The sequence below is a fragment of the Solanum tuberosum genome, unplaced genomic scaffold (genome assembly GCF_000226075.1).
Source record: "Solanum tuberosum cultivar DM 1-3 516 R44 unplaced genomic scaffold, SolTub_3.0 scf00037, whole genome shotgun sequence".
Classification (NCBI taxonomy): Eukaryota; Viridiplantae; Streptophyta; class Magnoliopsida; order Solanales; family Solanaceae; genus Solanum; species Solanum tuberosum.
Window position 1 is genome coordinate 1,518,483 of NW_006238961.1, and position 21,031 is coordinate 1,539,513.

At 32.3% G+C, this 21,031-nt stretch overlaps 1 pseudogene; it reads right to left on the bottom strand.

Annotated features, from left to right (window-relative positions):
- Positions 1–1,337: 1,337 nt before the first annotated feature.
- Positions 1,338–10,195, bottom strand: LOC107059733 (beta-D-glucosyl crocetin beta-1,6-glucosyltransferase-like; annotated as a pseudogene).
- Between the last annotated feature and the right edge of the window lie 10,836 nt (positions 10,196–21,031).

Genomic DNA, 21,031 nt, shown 5'->3' on the forward strand with positions numbered 1-21,031 from the left:
TTTTACACCTAATTGAGGGCTTGGTAAGTGTTAATCAGTTCTTTTACATTCACTAACAATTCAAGTCATTAGAGTAATGTTCCAAGAGGAGAAAAACTAGGGTTTCGAGCGTACTTCAAGTTTTTTTTATTCCGCCAAAGAACTTCGTTCTTCCAGCTGGTATGTAAGGTTATTCATAGTATTGGACTAGTTCGTCCTCATGCCCTACATCTCAATTCAGTCAGAAATCGTTACATCTAAAGGATCCATTCATAGTTCTTGGTGTTTGAATTCAATTCTTTAAAAGTTGAGGTTTTGATTCCTATTTTGGCATGTGAATCTTATAATGTTGTTCATGCTTAGTATCACATGAACCCTATTGATTTAGTAAAGTTATGTGTTCAAAGAAAATTGCATGGAAGTTCCTCATGTATTGATTTTGGGCTTGAAAGATAAGTTCATGAGCCGTTTTAAAAGTGTAAGTTTTGAATAGAATCCTAGAAAAGAGAATCAAATGTTTTCATATGTACCATTTGACAGTTGAGAAAGAGCATAATTGATGTATTGAAAAGTGCTTCAGAAAAGCAAAGTGACAAGAAAGTAATAATAGTCCCTTCCTTTGTAAAGGATGAATTGAGCATAAAGTTATATTGATTATTTTGGGAGTAGTATCGAGCACCGAACTGGATAAGAGTTTATTATAACTCAAAAGTCTCATAAAACTACGTAGCCGGCGTAGGATATAAGAATAGCACTGATTCTTCATGTGACTCCCCATTGCCTCTAAGAAGGCCTATTAGATGGATTCATAGTTACAGTATCATCCTATACCCCCAGTAAGATATAGGATGTCCCTTGCAACATGGATGAAACGGTGTATCATTGCTAGACTCATAGTAATGGTTGTCAATTAGAGAAACTCCCCACAAGTAAAGTATATTATTTTCATATTGATTTTATCGCATATCTTATTTTAAAGTTTAAAGGATTTTCACTTCATATCCATGTATTGATTTAGTTGAGTTGCTTGAAGTCCTTCAGTTCAGTTATTGTTTAATTCAGCCATATTACATACTCGTACATTCAAATGTACTGATGTCTTTCGACCTGCATTGTTGAGATCATTTTGCGCTTCAGACAGCTTTGGTGAGTCTCCTTGCTTTTCGAAGAATTTCACATTTAGATTCATGTTATTTTTGAGTTGTCGTGGATCTTGTCCCGACATCGATCATAGTATTAGAGGCTTCATAGATAGTTAGAGTTGATGAGTCTCTCAGTATGTTCCTTTCTGTTTCGAGATCTTGAAAACTATTACTTATACTTTATTAAGTATTTCCAGACATTTATTTGAGTTGAGTTTAATTGAGACTATTGAGTTTAATTATGCATTTAAAGTTTTCAATTTTCTTGAGTAAGTCTTCTGCTAAGTAGTCAGTCAGGCCAAGGGTTCACTTAGGGACCAACAATGGTTCTCGAGTGTCGGCCACGTCTAGGCTCGGGACGTGACAAACTTGGTATCAGAGCACAGAGTTCAAGAGTCCTAGGGTGTCTATGAAGTCGTGTCTGTAGAGTCAATTAAAACTTAGATCTTATTTTTCTTTTCTAAGGATCATGTAACACAGCCTTAACAAGATACCTCTACACTTTTGAATATTTCATAATAGAGGATTAACTTTTTCAACATCCATAAAGTTTTCAAATTACTATGTAACATATAAATCTATACACCAAAACATAACAAAAATAAATTAAATAGATTAGAAGTCTAACACATCAAGAATTATCGCAAACAATCAAGTATAAAATATTCATTGTCCTATCAACATTTTTAATACATAATCAAACTCAAGTAAAATCTTCATTCAATCTTTTTTCATAATTCCATAAGATTCAAATTGTAAAAATACTAATATCATGTACCACCTCAGATAGTGTCAATAGATGTGAAATTTTAAGAAGAGTTTTTCATTCTAAAAACTTAAGTAGTTCAAGAATCACTAGCATATATAAAAACATTCTTCAGTTTTCAATTTGGGTGTAGAGCACAAAATAATGTTAGTTAGCACAAAATTGCTTAGTAGCACAACAAATATCTAATACCCAATCTTTCACTTTCACATATTATCCATAAAATTCACTTGAGAAATGACCACAACAATTTTATCATCTGCTTAGTCACATTTATTTTTACTTAGCGGGATTATCATTTCTCCGAATCTTCTTCACATAAGGAGCATGTTGATTTATTTCACCACACACAAATAATAATCATTAAAAATATATACACATATTATCATTACATACCTTCGTCATCTTTTATACTTTTCCAAAACTGACAATGCACACTTAATAGATCAAACAACATGCTTTATATACTTTTTCTCAAATAATATGCTACATTATTATCGGTGATCAAAATATTAAGCAAAGTCATCCAATTAAATAAAAGAAACCGATAAATATATTCTAATTCTTTCTAATTATCTCTTTGAAAAATATCTCTAGTAATCCAACACCAATTTTTTAACCACAAAATCTCAATATTGTAAAACTCAAAAATTGATTCCAATCTAAATGTTAGGCTAATCTCTTTTTCTTTTTGAACTGACAAGTGTATATGCGTATCAAATTATTTAAAAGTAATACACTACTTCAAATAAGGATCAATTTGATTGATTATCATTAAATGATTTGTCAATTATCCAAAGAGAAACTAAATACCCGAGCTAATGCAAAATAAAAACAAAGCTCAGAACACATGCCTTTATCTTTTGTTAAAAGAAAATATTTTCAAATGATGCTTCATAAATCAACGTACATTAGCAGTGAGAAATTTATCTTGTCATGTTGCTATTGGTTGAATTCCGTAAGATTGAAGTCTGAAATATCCTTAAGATTGTTGTAATCTTACGGAAAATACCTTCTTTTCGAACACTTGTACCGAATTCACTACTTCACCAATAACTCTTATAGGAAATTCTCATAGCTTGAGGCGTCTCGAAAGACACTGTCCTTAAGGATATTTCAACCGGTATGGGTGTGTATCCCCAGAATTCAACAAGCTCTTCTAGTATAAAACTAGGTGCCAGAAACTAACAAAGATTCCATAGAAAGAAAACTCAACAGAAGAATATATTAAAAGAAGAATTGTTATCTTGTATCTACTCTCCCTCACCATCGGTAAAAAATAGATTTATATAGGAAATTAGTAACCTCTCTAATCTATCAATTGTTGAAATAGTCAAAAGTCATAAAAGGTATTGAACACAATTAATGAATTGAAGGCAATTCATTTCAGCAAAGAGACGTTTGGCAACAACCATATTATGACATAAAATAATGACTAATTAAAGGATAATAATAATGGCAATAGAATATTATTTATGGAGAGAAAATATTTAGGACATAAAATAATATTCTCTTTCAAGTATAATAGGAAATAAAATAATTCCTTTTGAGATACTAGAATTATTTTTCCAACAATTAGCACATTTTAACGTTTCATTCATTTTTACTTGTTCACTTTTCCTGAGATAAATTTCAGGGAATGGGAATACATCCCCTTGTTTATTCAGTGATATGGTAAAATACGAAAACACAGTTGTACCCGAAGTTAGGAGCCTAACTGCTGGAATGTTGTGTTCATTCGCGACACGTTCAGCCCATTGCTGCAATATGTCATAAATCACCAAATCAGGTTTCAGATTTTGCAAGATTTTTGAAAAGTTTGGTTTGGACATTTTCAGGGCTTTTTGAAGGGTGTTATGGAGATGGAGTGGGAGATCATTGGTCGTATGGTAATGAGGAGGAAGTTCGAGTAATTCTGGTAAGTGAAGTTCGACAAGCTGAATCGAATCAGCATACTTTTCGGGGATTTTCTTACTGGCTTGAGATTGATGGGCGTAGAACAGAGGTAAATCAAGAATTCCCTATCCGCGAGTTTCTTGTCTACGTTTAGAAATGGAGAGATGTGTCCATAAGCCAAAAATGGGAACATTAGTACCCTCAAAGTACCAAGAGGCTCTGTAACTTGTTTAGCCATGATCAAAATCTTGAAATGGTATACTAAATTCTTGAAATGAAAGAAGGGTGAGAAATGAGAGATGGTTTCTCTATGGAGTTGACTTGCTTAATTATTAAAGAGAAAAGACTCAAATATGTATCGAACTCCGAGAAAATGCCCATTTATGGCATTGTTAAAAGTTTGTCTCAACTACATCATTTTCGTTTGAGAAAAGACTCATACATGTCATTATTTGTTCACTTAGATGACATAGATGAGCAAAGTTTTTAACGAATGACATAAATGGATCATTTTCTCAAAGTTCGATGACATATTTGAGTCATTTCCCTTTTAAAAATGATTTAATTAATGACGTAAACGAATCATAACAAATCACGTATACGGAATAAATTTGCAACATCTAATTTATATTCAGTTAACAAATAATGGCATAGATGAATTTCATCTCAAATGAAAATAACATAAATGAATCAAACTTATAATCAATTGCACAAACTGACCTATTTTTTCTTAAAGTTCGATGACATATTTGAAATTTTTTCCTTTACAATTAAAAACATAAGATAGATGAGGACAAAAGGGAAATCTACACAAATGTACGTTAAAACTTTTACATTAAAAGCTCATCGAAAAACACACATTAGTCAATTTCCCAAAAAGTTATGACAACAATGTATGTGAAAAATACGAAAACCTATGACTTTTTATAAATGATCACATTACTCCATCCGTCCAACAAAAACTATAAATAAAAGAATAATTTTACTATATTATCTTCTGAATATAATAAATATAATATCTTAAAAAATATAATAAGAAAATGATCATAATTAATGATAAATGTAAATTAAGAACTAAGCGTAAAAATTATCCATTAATTTCATAAAGTGAACAAGTACTGTTGGACATCTCAAAATAGTATAGTGTACAATTATTGTTTGACAGAGGGAGTAGTTTTTTAAAATTTTGTTTCCTCCATCCAACAATAATTGTCCACTATACTATTTTGGTATGTCATCGAAAAATACACATTATATGGTTATTATATTCATGTTTTAGTTTGACTAAAAATAATAAGATAGAAGGATGGTCGTCTTGTCGAAGTGGATATAAAAAGGAGCTCATAAGATTGTGCATTAATTTTATATTTTGTTCCTTATTTTTTCTATAATTAAAGTCACAACTCATAACAATGATATCATATTATTGACATAATATATAAATGTGACCCTTAACTTGGCTTCAGTTGATAACTATGACCTTTAACTTTGAGTGTGCATAAGTAGACACTTAAACTTGTATAAAATTGAACAAATAGACACATTTGTATGGCGTCCTACATGGCAATTTTGTGTCCTATGTGGCATTCTATGTGTATTATTATGTCACGTAAGACATGTGTGTCTACTTGTTCAATTTTATATAAGTTTAAGTGTCTATTTGTGCACACTCAAAGTAGGACGGCATAGATGTCAGTTCAAACCAAACTAAAGGGCATATTTATGTATTATGCTTTTTTTATTTTGTACTTTATGAGTATGATTTTTTTATTGTCACCAATTTATACTTTTGGTTCGTATTATAACTTAGGACTTTGAAGGAAATCGCTAACTACTGACCATATGTTTTCTTCTGTAATATCAATTAGGCATAACACATAAATATGACTCTTAACTTGATTTCAAATTTTAACTTTGACCTTAAATTTTCAAAGTGCATAAAGAGACACTTTAACTATCCAACTCTTAAATAAAAAAGCACTCAAATATTGCAGCCCAAACACGTGAAATGCAGACGCTCCATTAAATGGCTGGCAACTAATTAAAAAATTTACACGTAGATATTAGAATTAAAAAAAACTAAATTAATATTCAAATTAATACAAGGGTGAAAGCCTGTTCCATTTTACCCTGTTTCTCTCTCAAAATCGCAAACCCCTAGCTGAGGATTTACAACCAAAATTGTGAATCAAGGGAAAAATCGTTCAAGATTTGTGCTAAAAGTTCATATAGTCTAATGTTTATCTGTTCATCTTCCTCAATTTAGTCCAGGTATGTTTAATTTTGCCCTTTTGAAAGTTAGTTTTTGATAGAAGGTAGAATCTTGGCAAAAGTATTCATTACCTCCCTGAACTTGAAGCTTTTTATACGATGTACACCTAAACTAAATTCCATTTTAATTACCCCCGAACTTGTTTATTCCTCCGTCGCGTACACTTTTTTCGTCCACCTGCTCCTATTGTGACTACACGCGCGCGACAACTGGCAAAAGTGGTGATGTGGATTTCCACCTGGATAAATAATAGCCACCTAGATAAATTAATATTGCAAAAAATAAATTTCTTAAATTTAAATTCATTGTTTAAAAGTTATTTTTGAATAAGGGCTGATTTCGCGGAACTCCTTCTGGATTTAGATTTTTCTAGACGTGAAGTTGGTCGATTAAATTTCAAATTTGTCTGAAATTCTTACCAAGTAAGTGTTAATCTTTGTTTCCTTTACTTTTCATTTACATTTTGCCCTATTTTCGTTTAAAATATGACAAATATTAAAATTCATCGTTTAAAAGTTTTTTGAATAAGGGCTGATTTCACGGAACTCCTTGAATTTCAAATTTGTCAAAAATTCTTACCAAATAAGTGTTAATCTTTGTTTCCTTTACTTTTTCATTTTACATTTTTGCCCTATTTTTTCGTTTAAAATATGCCAAATATTAAAGAAAAATGGAGATTTTACGTTTTTTTTACCGTTGTAGCTTTGTGATGTGGCAAAAAATCACTTCCTCACGCGCCTAGTAGAGTGTGTTGTCAATTTCTACGCCAGGTGGACAAAAAAGGTGTACGCGACGGAGGAATAAACAAGTTCGGGGTAATTAAAACGGAATTTAGTTTAGGTGTACACCATATAAAAAACTTCAAGTTCAGGGGAGTAATGAGTACTTTTGCCTAGAATCTTTGCTTAAATTTGGATTGTTTGCAAACCAATGACCTGTATTGTTTGCGGACTAAGAAATCTTCAATTATAGTTCTTTTCCCACAATGACAAAAAAATTAGAAGCCATTTGCACTAAAAACGAGTAGAAACAAAGGAAAGCTTCAAAGTGGAAGGGATATAGCAGTGAAGATGTTGAGCAAGCCTAAAGCTGATGGGCAAGATTTCATGAATGAAGTAGCTACCATCGGAAGGATTGATCATGTCAATGTGGTTGGACTCGTGGGGTATTGCGTTGAGGGAACAAAGTGTGCTCTTGTTTACGACTTCATGCCCAATGGATCACTTGATAAGTACATCAGCACCAGTCAAGAAGGAAGTCCTCTGTTAAGTTGGCAGAGGAAGTATGACATTATTCTTGGAGTGGCTCGAGGAATTGGGTATTTGCATCGAGGTTGTGATGTACGAATATTGCATTTTGACATCAAGCCACACAACATTCTTTTGGATGAGAATTTCATTCCAAAGATTTCTGACTTTGGGCTTGCAAAATTATATCCAACATATAAGAGCATTGTGACTCTCACAGCTGCTCGTGGAACGATTGGATATGTTGCTCCAGAGTTGATCAGCAGAAGCATTGGAGCAATCTCATACAAAGCCGATGTTTACAGCTTCGGAATGCTGCTAACGGAAATGTTGGACTTGAAGAGAAATGAAGTTGCAAATGAAGAGAATTCCAGCCAATACTTTCCTTATTATATTTGCGATAAGTTCAACAAGGGGAAAGAGATTGTGATGGATGAAGAAGCGAATGATGATGAAAAGAAGATGGCTAGAAAGCTGAGTTTAGTTGCATTATGGTGTATACAAACAAATCCGATACAACGCCCTTCAATGAGTAAAGTAGTAGAAATGCTTGAAGGCGAAGTTGAAGTGCTACAAGTACCTCCTCAGCCTCTTCAATCTCAACCGATTGTCCATCAGATCATGGGAAGTTCTATGACATTTTCTTCTGATTCAATAGCTTTGTTAGATAATTATTCCGTTGAGGTAGACATTCATGCTGATTGATTATAGTTGATGTAATGTTTAGGTGAAACAAACATAGCCGACCCAACAATGTTTGGGACAAAGAATGGTGTTGTTATTGTGTACTAGTTATATTAAAGGCATAATACATATATATGCCATTTAACTTGGCCTCAACTCACATTTATGCATAGAAACTTAACTTGTATAAAGTTGAACAAATAGACACACGCATCCTATGTGGCATCCTACAAGGAAATTTGAATCCTACATGGTGTTCTATGTTTTTCTCATTATTTCAACCTCAATATATTTTGAAGACAAACAAAAACACCTCACATACTATATTATTTTGTTAATTGAATCATAAGATTCACTTATTAGTATTCCTATAAAGTTGAATTAGCTCTTGAGCAGCTCTTCATCTCTTATATATTTTAAATTCTTACTAATATCTCTCACTTTAACCCTCAATTTTTCCCCTGTTTTCCTGTTATGACACCTTTTAAGAGTTTCCGCGATTTCTCCTCTGTGAATTTTCCCATCATCATCTCTAACAATTTCCACTGCGACTCCCAATTCTACGATCAACCTAGCATTCATTGGTTGATCAAGATGCATAGGCATGGCAACTATAGGAACCCCAAAATCTATAGTTTCCATTGCTGAATTCCAACCACAATGACTTATAAATCCTCCAGTACTCGGATAATTTAGATTTCTTGGTTGTGGTGCAAATTTGTCCAAAACTCTTCCCCTTTCTCCAATTCTTTCAAGAAAACCTTTTGGTAATGCATCTTCAATATTTTGCTCTTCCCCTTTTGGAAATCTTGCAACCCATATGAAATTAACATTACTTAACTCCAACCTGGAAGCTACTTCTTCCATATCTTCTTTTGACAAGAAATACTCACTCCCAAAGGAGACAAATACAGTTGAATTCTCATCTTTTGTTCCTAGCCAATCTATAAGCTCCAATGTTGATAAAATATCTTTATTATCTTAAAAAGTATAAGAATAATATTTGAAATTATTTATTACATATTATTACCTTAATTACTTTAGCTTACTAATATTATATATTAAGGATTTTAATTGTGTAGCAACGTTTTGATTTTCTTAATATGGCAGTGGTTAATTGCCTTTATGGCATTAATCAATTACTATTTGATTTGGGAGTTACAAAAATCCTATAGAATATTTGGTGGTATTTGATAGACTTTATGACAATAATTTTGTTTTAATGTGCATTAGTATGCACGGCTATATTTGGTAGTATGTTATAAGCCTTTATGGCATATTGACAGTTACTTTTTATTAGTTGTGCACATGGCTGATGGTATGGTATTTACCATATACTTCTATATCTATATATAGTACGTTTATGTGCAAAAAGGAAGAGTAAGAAAGATTATATTAAAAAACTTTTCTTCCTAATTTATTTGCTGGGTTTTCTTAAGTAAAATATATTTTTTGTTAGATTCTGGCTCCTAGTTTTTTAGTACTAGAAGAGTTTGTTGAATTATGGGGATACACCTTAACCGGTGAAATATCCTTAAGGACAGTGTCATAGGCACGCCTCAAGCTACGAGATTTCCGTAATTTCCAATAGTTTTCCAACAAATTGCTCAAATCAGTGCAATAATCGATATATTTGGCTTCTATAGTTCTAGAAGTACTCATCAACATGATTTGCATATTTCCATCAGCAAGAAGATCCCCATCATCAGGTTCTTTCTCTTTATTATATTTCGACAACCTTTCACTCAATCTTACTTGCTCAATTTTCCTGAGATAATTAGCAGGGAAAGGGAATTCAACCTCTGGTTTCTTCAGTAAGTTGAAAAAATACGAAAACATAGCTGCACCGGAAGTTAGGAGCTTAACTGCTGGAATGTTGGGTTCATTCGCGACACGTTCAGCTCATTGCTGCAATATGTCATAAATTATCAAATCAGGTTTCAGATTTTCGATAAGTTTGGTTTGGACATTTTCAGGGCTTTTTGAAGGATGTGGTTGAGATTGGGTGGGAGACCATTAGTCGTATGGTAATGAGGAGGAAGTTCGGGTAATTCTGGTAAGTGAAGTTCGATAAGCTGAATCGAATCAGCATACTTTTTGGGGATTTTGTTGATGGTGGATTTGAGATTTATCAGCGCTGAACAGATCAGTAAATCAAGAATCCTTTGTCCGTGAGATTCTTAGCTACGTTTAGATATGGAGATAACATATAGGAAACAAGAGCAATATCTGTAATATAAGTTGCATATTGTAGGTTTATTATCTATTGGTTTTAAAAGGTGTGAATGGAAAATAAAGATGTCCGACTTTTATGAAGAGTCGTGACTTTTATGAAAATTTGCGACTTTTATGAAGAATTGCGACTTTTATGAAAAGTTGTGACTTTTATGAAAAGTTGTGACTTTTATGAAAAGTTGTGACTTTTATGAAAAGTTGTGACTTTTATGAAAAGTTGTGACTTTTATGAAAAGTTGTGACTTTTATGAAAAGTTGTGACTTTTATGAAAAGTTGTGACTTTTATGAAAAGTTGTGACTTTTATGAAAAGTTGTGACTTTTATGAAAAGTTGTGACTTTTATGAAAAGTTGTGACTTTTATGAAAAGTTGTGACTTTTATGAAATGTTGTCATGACCTTTTCGAAAGATTGTGACTTTTCCAAAGGTTTGTGACCTTTCTGGTAAGGCACAATAAGAACTTTTTCACACTATCCATGGTTTTCTATAAATTGAGGGATTTCCTCTCATTTTAGTTGAATGAATTTTCTTGACTTCTTTTACTACTACTAAATCTAGTATTCTAAGTGTACTTTACTGCCGTTGAGTGGTTCGCTGACACCGTAGTTTTAGGTACCGATACACCGATGAGTAAGATCGTTCTATCCTGGGAGGATATATTCCATTAACCTCGGGCACTTGAGGGGAATAATTTTCTTAAGGGGACACTGTGCATTCAGTGGGCTCGATTTTCTTCTTCAAGAAAAATATTTTGTATATTGTTTCTAATCAGTTTCTGGTTCTATTTTCTCTACTAGTTTAATTTTCTAGTTTTGAAAATACTCTTTAAACTCTGTTGTTTCTTATCAAGCTCTTCAAAGTTTTTGTTCTAAGTGTCTTAGGAATACAAGATGGACGACAATCTTAAGGAAATTATTATACTGTTGGTATTTCTTGTATTCTACTTATTGAGAGAAACTAGATCATGGAAGTAGAAGATTAATGAATTACTTCTCCAGAATTCGGTGCTTTGTTTAGCAAGGTCGAAGTGAGAATGTACTAGAAGAATTGGTGGTATTTCGGTTAAAGATTACACCAGGTAACCTTTTTATTATTTATCTAAGGAGGAAAATAGTTTCTAAAAGTTAACAGTTTTGATATTTATCATGTATGTCTTTGGAAAAAGATCTGCAAACCATATGGTTTTTTGAATGAATTTTCCTTGGCAAAAAGTGTTGCCTTTAAAATTTTGTAATTTGCAGAATGAGAGATGCACATTTTTGTTTGATAAAATAGGATGTCAAAATGTTATAGTTGGAAGACTATTTGAAAAGAAAAACATATCTATGTGATAATCTATGAATATGTTCAATTATGTTTGGAGACTGAAAAAAACTTTTGTAGTTTTGTATTCCATGTGAAATTTGATTGTGTCTGATTTTTGTAGACTAAAAACTTTTGTAGTTTTCTACTCTGGCTAAATTAGACTATGCAATTGATTTGAAGAATATGAAAACTTCACATAATAAATCAATGTTGTACTTGTGATTTTCTATAAACTTCATTGTTATATAGAAACAAATTGTACAAATATTTTTGTATTTATTGTTAGTATTTTAAATACTAAGTGGTATGTATATTTGTGATAGAGGAAAAATACTAGTGACTTAGAGTTTGTGATTTTGTGCCTCTATGGAATGAACTTTGACAGTGTATAAAAATTGTCAAATAGAATTGAAGCACTATAATTCTTTTGTAGAATAATATTTTCAAAAGTGGTTTCATGTTGCCAATGACACTTTGATAGCAAGAGAAAAAACAAATATGTGGAAAAACTATTTTCAAATACTTGAAAAATATTTTTGAGATCATATTTAAAATGAGGGGGGTTCCTTGCATATGACAAAGATAAAATTAGACTTAGTGTCTAATTTAAATTTGGAGCACAAGATATGAAATTCGATGATGCTTTTGTATTATGTTAGACCCACAAAATTCTTGGAGTATATTTGATATTGTGGTCGTTGAGTTTCTCGTTTACTAGTTTACTAGTATATGGTATGACTAGTATGAAACTACCAAATTATATGTATACTTGTTCAAAATGATTGAGTTCTTTTATGAAAAAAGTGTCACTCAAAATATTTTGATTTTTTATGAAAAGATATGTCTATTAAATATAACTATTTGTATAGACATGAATATTGGTGAATTAGTCATTTGTCATGTTTTGTAAAAGAAGCATTTGGACTATATTGCATTTATTGGACCCGATGAAAACTTTGTTCATGGGTAGTTCTATAACAATCAAATTGAAAGTTAATGGAAAGGTCCTTCCGAAAATGACATTTGACAAGGTGATGACTCTCAACAGTGTTTGTATCACCCAAAATTGTAAGAAAGAGGAACAAAATATTTGTGAGAACAAGCTACCTCGCAGATAGCTTTTCAAACTCAATAATTTTATTTGTTCTTACTTGCTTGAGTCAAACTGTTTGTGACATGAACACTTGGGGCATGTCAATTACAAAACCTTGTAAGGAAAACTGATCAACTTAGAAATTTTGTCTAACTTTGAGTGCAATAAATAAAAATGCCAAGTTTGTGTGGAATCTAAGTATGCTGAACATTCTTATAAATCTGTTGAAAGGAATTCTAATCCCTTAGAGTTGATTTACACTGACATTTGTAATATGAAGTTAATACCATCTCGTGGTGGGAAAATGTATCTCGTAACTTTCATTGAAAATTGCATTAGAAACGACTATGTCTATTTGCTGAATGGTAAGGATGAAGCAATAGAAATGTCTAGACAATATAATATTGAAGTTGAAAATTAGTTGGAAAAAAGATAAGAAGTGATAGGGATGGAGAATAGAAATCTCCTTTTGCAGAAATATGTTTGGAAAGTGGATTTATACATCAAACTACTGCCCTATTTACCTCAATCTAATGGAATTGCAGAATGAAAAAAAACGAACTTTGGAGGAAATGATAGGTACATTACTTATAAGTTCAGGTTTACCACAAAACTTGTGTGGAGAAACTATCCTTACAGCAAAAGGGAACAACAAAAAGTTGTCTTTTCAGAAAGAAAGCAAAAAAAAGTTTTGTTTGTTCAGGACACAATCTATTCCATATGAGAAATGGAAAGGATGAAAATTCAACTTGAAATATTTCAAAGTATGGGGGTGTCTAGCCAGAGTCCAAGTTCCTATTCCTAAAAGGATTAAAATAGGACTTATGATTGTGGCCTGTAAAATTAGACTTGAATAGTCTAGTGAAGGGTCTAAAATACCTTGGAAAGAAAAAAGGAGAATGTACTTACTAAAGAGATTCAGAGGCGTAGTAAATGTCAAAGGACATCTACTTCCTTCGAATATGATTTTGTAACATTTCTTGTGCCTTCTATAGACTTATCCCTTTGGAAAGATGGTGTCAATAGTGAGATTGATTCAATCTTGAGCAACCATATTGGAAGTTAATTGATTTTCTTCCAGAAAATAAACCTTTGGGTTCAAAGTGAATCTTCAGAAGGAAAATGAAAGTCGATGGAACTATTGACAAATACAAAGCAAGAATTTTTGTCAAAGGTTGTAGACAAAAATAAGGTTTTGATTTTGTCGACACATACTCACCAGTAACTAAAATTACATTCATTCGGATGTTAATTGCATTAGATGCGGTGTATGACCTCCAAATTCATCAAATGAATGTGAAAACATTTTTCATAAATAGAAAATTGGAGGAAGAAATTTACATGGAACAGTCCGAGGGTTTTGTGGTTCTTGGTAAAGAAAAGAAAGTGTGTGAACTTGTTAAGTCACTCCATGGACTAAAATAACCACCCAAACAATGACATAAGAAATTTGACCAAACCATGTTGGCAAATGGATTTAAGAATGATGGAAGTGATAAATGTGTTTACATTAAAATCACAAGGTCATTGTTGTTGTATATTGATGACATGTTGTTCATCAGTAGAGACACTAATGACATAAATGCTACTAAATGTATGCTAGAAAGCAAGTTTGATATGAAAGATCTTGGAGTTGCTGATGCGATCTTACGTATAAGAATTCTTAGAACTCCATAATGTTTAGTATTGTCACAGTCTCATTGCATCGAAAAGGTACTTGACTAGTTCAAATATTTGGATTTCAATATTGTCAAGACTCCCATAAATGTGAGCTTTGCATTTCAAATGAGTGAAGGCGAAAGTGACTCACAATTGGATTGTGCTAGAGTATTGGGAAGTATGATGTATATCAAGAAGTGTACACGATCAGATATATAGTATGTGCTATTAGTAAACTGAGTCGGTTCACAAGTAATCCCAATCAAACTAATTGGATGGCAACGGAAAGAGTTTTTGGGGTATTTAAAACATACTGAAGACTATGTCTTGCATTATAATAATATCCAGCAGTATTGAAAGGATATAGTGATGCAAATTGGATCACCGGGATCAAATAAAGTAAAATCCACAAGTAGATATGTATTTACTCTTGGTAGAGGAGCAGTCTTTTGGAAATCTTCCAAAAAATACATGTATCGCTAGCTCTACAATGATATCTGAGCTAGGTGGTCTAGATAAGGCTGGTGAACAAGTTGAAAAACTCCAGAATTTCTTGGTAGATATTCTTTTTGGCCCAAACCTTTGGCATCAGTATGCATACACTTTGATAGTCAAGATGCAATAGATAGGGCATGGAGCATGATGTATAACGGAAAGTCTCGTCATATAAGACATAGACATGATACCGTTAGAAAACTACTCTCTAGTGGAATTATCACAATTGACTATGTAAAGTTAAAGGATAATGTGTCGGATCCACTTACAAAAAGGCCTAACTAGAGAGAAACTTGAAAGATCATCTAAGGAAATGGGTTTACGGCTTAGGACAAGTCATCATGACGGTAACTCTATCTAGCAGACTGGAGATCCCAAGAGCTAGATTCAAGGAGAAAAAAAAGTTGTGACTGACGGTTCGGCATTGTCAACCAACTTAATCCATTCCCAAGATGAAGACAATGCTCATGAACAAGGATACAACATTAAGGCTTATTAATGAGTTAATAAAGCTTAAAGTTTTTAATGATTTGCTAAATTTGACATATTTGACCAAATAGTGTATCTACACAATAACACGTTTAGAAATCACCTATGTGAGTGTGAAGTGTAAGCTGCTTCAAAGAGGATGATTGTCAAAAGTCCATCTCTCTATACACTCATGAAACCAGGAGGTGTTCATGGCTGAAACGAACACAACCGTAAGAACCATAAATGGTAAAGGGTTAATTGTGTGACTTATGGTTGTCTAGGTATACACCAAAGCTCGACGATTCAAAGATATCGCATCTACCGATTGACCGAGTATATTCGACATATGTTCATTACGAAAAGTCCAAGGGGAAACCGACTTATCAAACTGTGCCAGTGCTTGAATTTTGGACCTGCAATCATCAAATATATGTGAGAACAAGGCATTGTCTTGTTTTAAAGAGTTTATTGTTGGGTTTTAAAATGTGTGAATGGAAAATGAAGATGTCCGACTTTTATGAAGAGTTGTGACTTTTATGTAAAGTTGTGATTTTATGAAAGGATTGTGACCTTTCTGAAAGATTGTGACTTTTCTAAAGGGTTGGTTCAAAGATATCGCATCTACCGATTGACCGAGTATATCCGACATATGTTCACTACGGAAAGTCCAAGGGGAAACCTACTTATCCAGATGCAATTAATTCTTGCTTGTAAAGTACACATACTTGTCTATTTCTTTGTCTTGGAGTCATTCCCCATTCATGTGGGGGATTGTTGGGTTTTAAAAGGTGTGAATGGAAAATGAAGATGTCCGACTTTTTTGAAGAATTGTGACTTTTATGAAAAGTTGTGACTTTATGAAAGGTTGTGACGTGACTTTTATGAAAAGTTGTGACGTGACTTTTATGAAAAGTTGTGACTTTTATGAAAAGTTATGACTTTTATGAAAGGTTGTGACATTTTCGAAAGATTGTGACTTTTCCAAAGGTTTGTGACCTTTCTGGTAAGGCATAATAAGAACTTTTTCACACTATTCATTGTTTTCTATAAATTGAGGGATTTCCTCTCATTTTAGTTGAATGAATTTTCTTGACTTCTTTTACTACTACTAAATCTAGTATTCTAAGTGTACTTTACTGCCGTTGAGTGGTTCGCTGACACCGTGGTTTTAGATACTGATACACCGGTGAGTAAGATCGTTCTATCCTGAGAGGATATATTTCATTAACCTCGGTACTTGAGCGGAATAGTTTCCTTAAGGGGACACTATGCATTCAGTCGACTCAATTTTCTTCTTTAAGAAAAATATTTTGTATATTGTTTCTAATCTGTTTCTGGTTCTATTTTCTCTACTAGTTTAATTTTCTAGTTTTGAAAATACTCTTTAAACTCTGTTGTTTCTTATCAAGTTCTTCAAAGTTGAAGTCTCTTTAGTGGGATTTACACCATTCACATAGCTAGAGGCTATTATCTTGCAGTTTGATCTTTTGATAATCAATTCAATGACAATTTCGTTGCAAGCAATCAAATAATTTGCAAAATATATTAAAGGAAACTTGTATTTAGATAAATCTAACTTGAATGAAACTGTATCAATTACAACGTATTTTGAGAAAATTAGGTGGACTGACCTCTTTCAATTGTCAATTTAGGAAATTTAACAATCTGATTCAACAGTTGATTTGAAAATTTGGAAACATGTCATCTTCCAGTGTTCTTTGAAAGTATTTACCGGTGGATATGGCCTTGAGACAACAAACTGAAAATACCTAATTAAGTGGATGTTTGAATTGACTTACTTTTAGTGACTCTTGAATTTTAAGCTATTTTTTGGTTTTGAAAGATCCCAACTTATAACATTTCACTTTTAACTTACGAGTCGCTTTTTTGCCCATAGTTTGAAACTACTTTTTCTAAGTAATTCTAACCTAAGTTGACATAGAATTGGACAACAAAATCAAGATTTCAACACCCCAGTCTACTTGGCCAAAAAAGGAAATCTCAGGTTCAACAACAGAGACATCATACTGACTCATCACTTGACAAAATCTGAATGAAAAAATTAATTTCAAGTAAAAGAGGCAAGAGTTAAAATAGGAACCTTATAGTACCACATGCTGCTATCATCAACGTATCCCCTATAAATGTGAGAAGTCCAAAATAATATTGATACATAGTTTATAACTTTATATCCCAAATAATGATAAAATTTACTTGCACAAATGGAGATTGGGTATATACAACAATTAGTAGAGAGAATCACTCCTAACAAAATCTAAGTTGAAGGCATATGCTTATAAGCTCTGCAAGAAAACTGGAAAATGAATATAGCAAAAGATCATTTTTACTTGATATACAGTTGTGAGAAATACCTATAAATGCATAACATTCGAAGTGTTTAGCAAAGCTGAAAATATCATCCAAAATGAGCCGGGACTACATATTTCACAATAGAATTCCTGCAGGAATAACCAAAAATTATTGTGCAAAAAATGAAAAATAGAGTTAATGGTCAAAATCACACATAATATTCTACAACAAACAACTCAAAAAGGCAAAAAAAAAATGCAGAATTAAAGAAGTGCGAAACAAAATACTCTACATATTGAGACCACAAAAAAATGGAGTAAATATCTCAAAAGTTCACTCAAGTATGTGAAATTATTTGAGAAAATCACTCAACTTAGTTTTGTATCAATAAAGTCACTCAACTTATGAATTTCATTTTATAAAGTCACTCAAGTTAAACTAATTTTCTAGAAAATCAATATAACCAAAAGATAAAAATAAATAATTACATAAACCACCCCCCAAGTAGTTTATAATATTTGACTTATCTCTCTTATTTTTTTTTTCTCATATTTATTTTCTTAACCTAATTATGATTAATATAAAAATTTATTATTTAACTAAGTTGCCCTTTATCATATATTATTTAATTTAATTGATTTTATAGCATCTTTTTATTCAATTTACCAACAAAAAAAATCCAACTTCACAAAACAAATTAATTTTTTACTCCATACAAACATGCACGCCACACTAAATAGGGATGACAATGAAGCGGAGGTGGTTTGTAAGCTATGCGTAGTGATTACGGGTTTAAGGCTATGCAGAGCGGGACGGGATGGGGCAGGGACGGGGCGGTAGTGGGTTTAAGCAAAACAAAAGTTTAATTTAAAATGAGTTCATAATTTTATTTTTCAGTAAAATTAAAAACGTGAATTTGCATTAACTTATGTTTTTATTTGCTGAATTTCATGTTTGTACACATAAAAACTATTTATATTTTATTTTTTAATGTTATTTGAATTTTTTTTCGCGAAAACTAAAAATTAAGTTTACAAACTCAATTTTTCAAAATTAATGCATCACTGCCTCACTGCTACAAAAAAAACTGATTACCATTTAAATCTGTTGGCTTTTGGAAAGATGTGAAATATGATTATGAACAAATAATACTACTTAAAATAAAAAGATATTATCCTTAATTACATAATCTATCTAAATTTGCTGGCTTTTGAAAGATGTAAAAATAATTTAGCATTATTAAATTTGATTTAACTTTTTGTTTAAAATAAAACTGTTGCGGGTTGGCCGGGTTGGGTGCGGATTGATACGGAGCAGGGCTGGGTCTAAAACACACACAAAAAAGTGGGGTGGTTAATATTTTTCGGGTTAAGGCTTAAACCGCCTTGTCTCTGCTCCGCTCCACCCTATTATCATCCCTGACACTAAATAATTCATACTCCTATTAAAACACTAGTATCAAATATTCAACCCACCAGTTAAAATGAAATTTCAATTAAAAGTCAAGGAAGCAGGACTATCGAAAGGATTATAGGTTGATATTTTTTTTGAAAAATTACAGGTTTATTGTCTTCTTTTATTCATTTTCACTATTTTGTTGTCGTGTTTCCTCATTATTTTTAATAGGGTAATAGTTATTGATATGAATATTTTGAAAATCCAGTTCATGATTTTTTTTTTGTTTGCTATAAGACCAGCTAAAAATTTACTTGAAGAGACGAAGCCTGAGCCAAGTGCATTAATGCTTAATGCTTGGACAATTGAGTTAATATTAATTAAGTTAAGAAAATTATAATTAAAAAAAAAGAGGTAAACATAATATTCTTAAGTAAAAGGGAAGAAAGTATTATGAAATTAAACTTGAAGGGTAATTTGTGTAATTATCTCTTTTTATCTTTTGGTTATAATGATTTTGTAGAAAAAATAGTTTAACTTGAGTGATTTTATAAAAGAAATTTCATAAGTTGAGTGACTTTCTTAAATAATTTCACATATTTGATGACCTTTTGAGATATTTACTCCAAAAAAATGTGAACTTGGCAAACAAAAAATAGAGAAGTGAGAAGAATAAGAAGGGGAAAACGAATTTTCAAACATCCATGAGTAAATCAAACCAAATTAGAAACATGCAATAACAAAATTCTAGAATAACGTACTCAATAATCAGAAAATTCCTTATTCAGCAAGCAGAGGTACAAAAACGTGTCTTCTAAGATCAAATTGAGGATTCAAGTTGAAGGATTGGTTTTCAATTTAGCAGAAGCAAATGAAACATAAATAAAATTGATTGAGAAAGAGAGTACAAAAGAGATAGAAGGCTGGTTGAGGGGGGAAAAAGTAAGAGAAATTGAAGAATAAATGAAATTGACAGTAATAGACAACAATACATGTTGCTAATGTTGAGCAAGATTACGTCATGGGGTCTAAGACTGGGCGTCGGACCGGAACGGAATCACCGGACCGGAATGAACCGGTACCGGACCGGAACAGGATGGGTTGACCGGTTTGTTGACCGGTACCGGGATGAATCGGACCGGAATTATCGGTACGGATACACGATTCCGTCCCGTCCCACTATATATCGGGATGGAACCGATGGGATAAACGGAATGACACATCTAGCTATTTCAAAAAATGATTTAAAAAAATTTAGTTATTTTAATATTTTGAAATACAAAAATATTAAACCACAAACAACAACCCGGATTATATGTATCACGAATATATGCAATAAAACCCGGATGTTCTCCAAAACTAAAAGGTAAACCACAAACAACAATCATTTTAGCAAAATTTTCACGATCACGATCCTTATTATAGGTTCGATGTGTAAGAGGATCACTTGGGTTCGAAGTATTTAATTCACCTTGAACCATATTTGACCCCTCTAGCCGATGTTTCAATGTTTGAATTTTTCTCAAACATCAAGAGAAGATATATATGCAAAACCACTCTTTACTATGACTTATTAATCAAAATGTTTTTTAATCCCCCCGTTGAACCTCCACTCCCACCAGATGTATATTTAAAATGTTGTTTACAAATATTACATATACTAAAAGTTTTTTCTTCATTCAAATAACAAAATTTCCACACAATGTGATTTTAAAGCACGTTGTACCTTGGTCTTACCTCTAGTTGGAACAATAGGGGGACGACTAGTTCCAACCGAAGGATTGTACCTCCTGAGGTGAAACTTTAGTACTATTGAGGTCGGGACTAGTCGGTGTATCATCTAAATCTTCTTCATCAATTTCTACTTCTTCATTTTCTTGATAATTACCATAATATCTTTCATAAACCTCTTCGCGAATTATAGGAGTATCCGAATTAATTTCTATAGGACCGGGACGAGAAAAACTAGTTTCATTCACATGAGTAAATTCATCAGTATTCATTCTAACAAGAGGAAAATTAGATTTAGAAGAACTAGAACCCTTCTTATCTTTTGTAAGCATATTTTTTACTTCCGTGTAC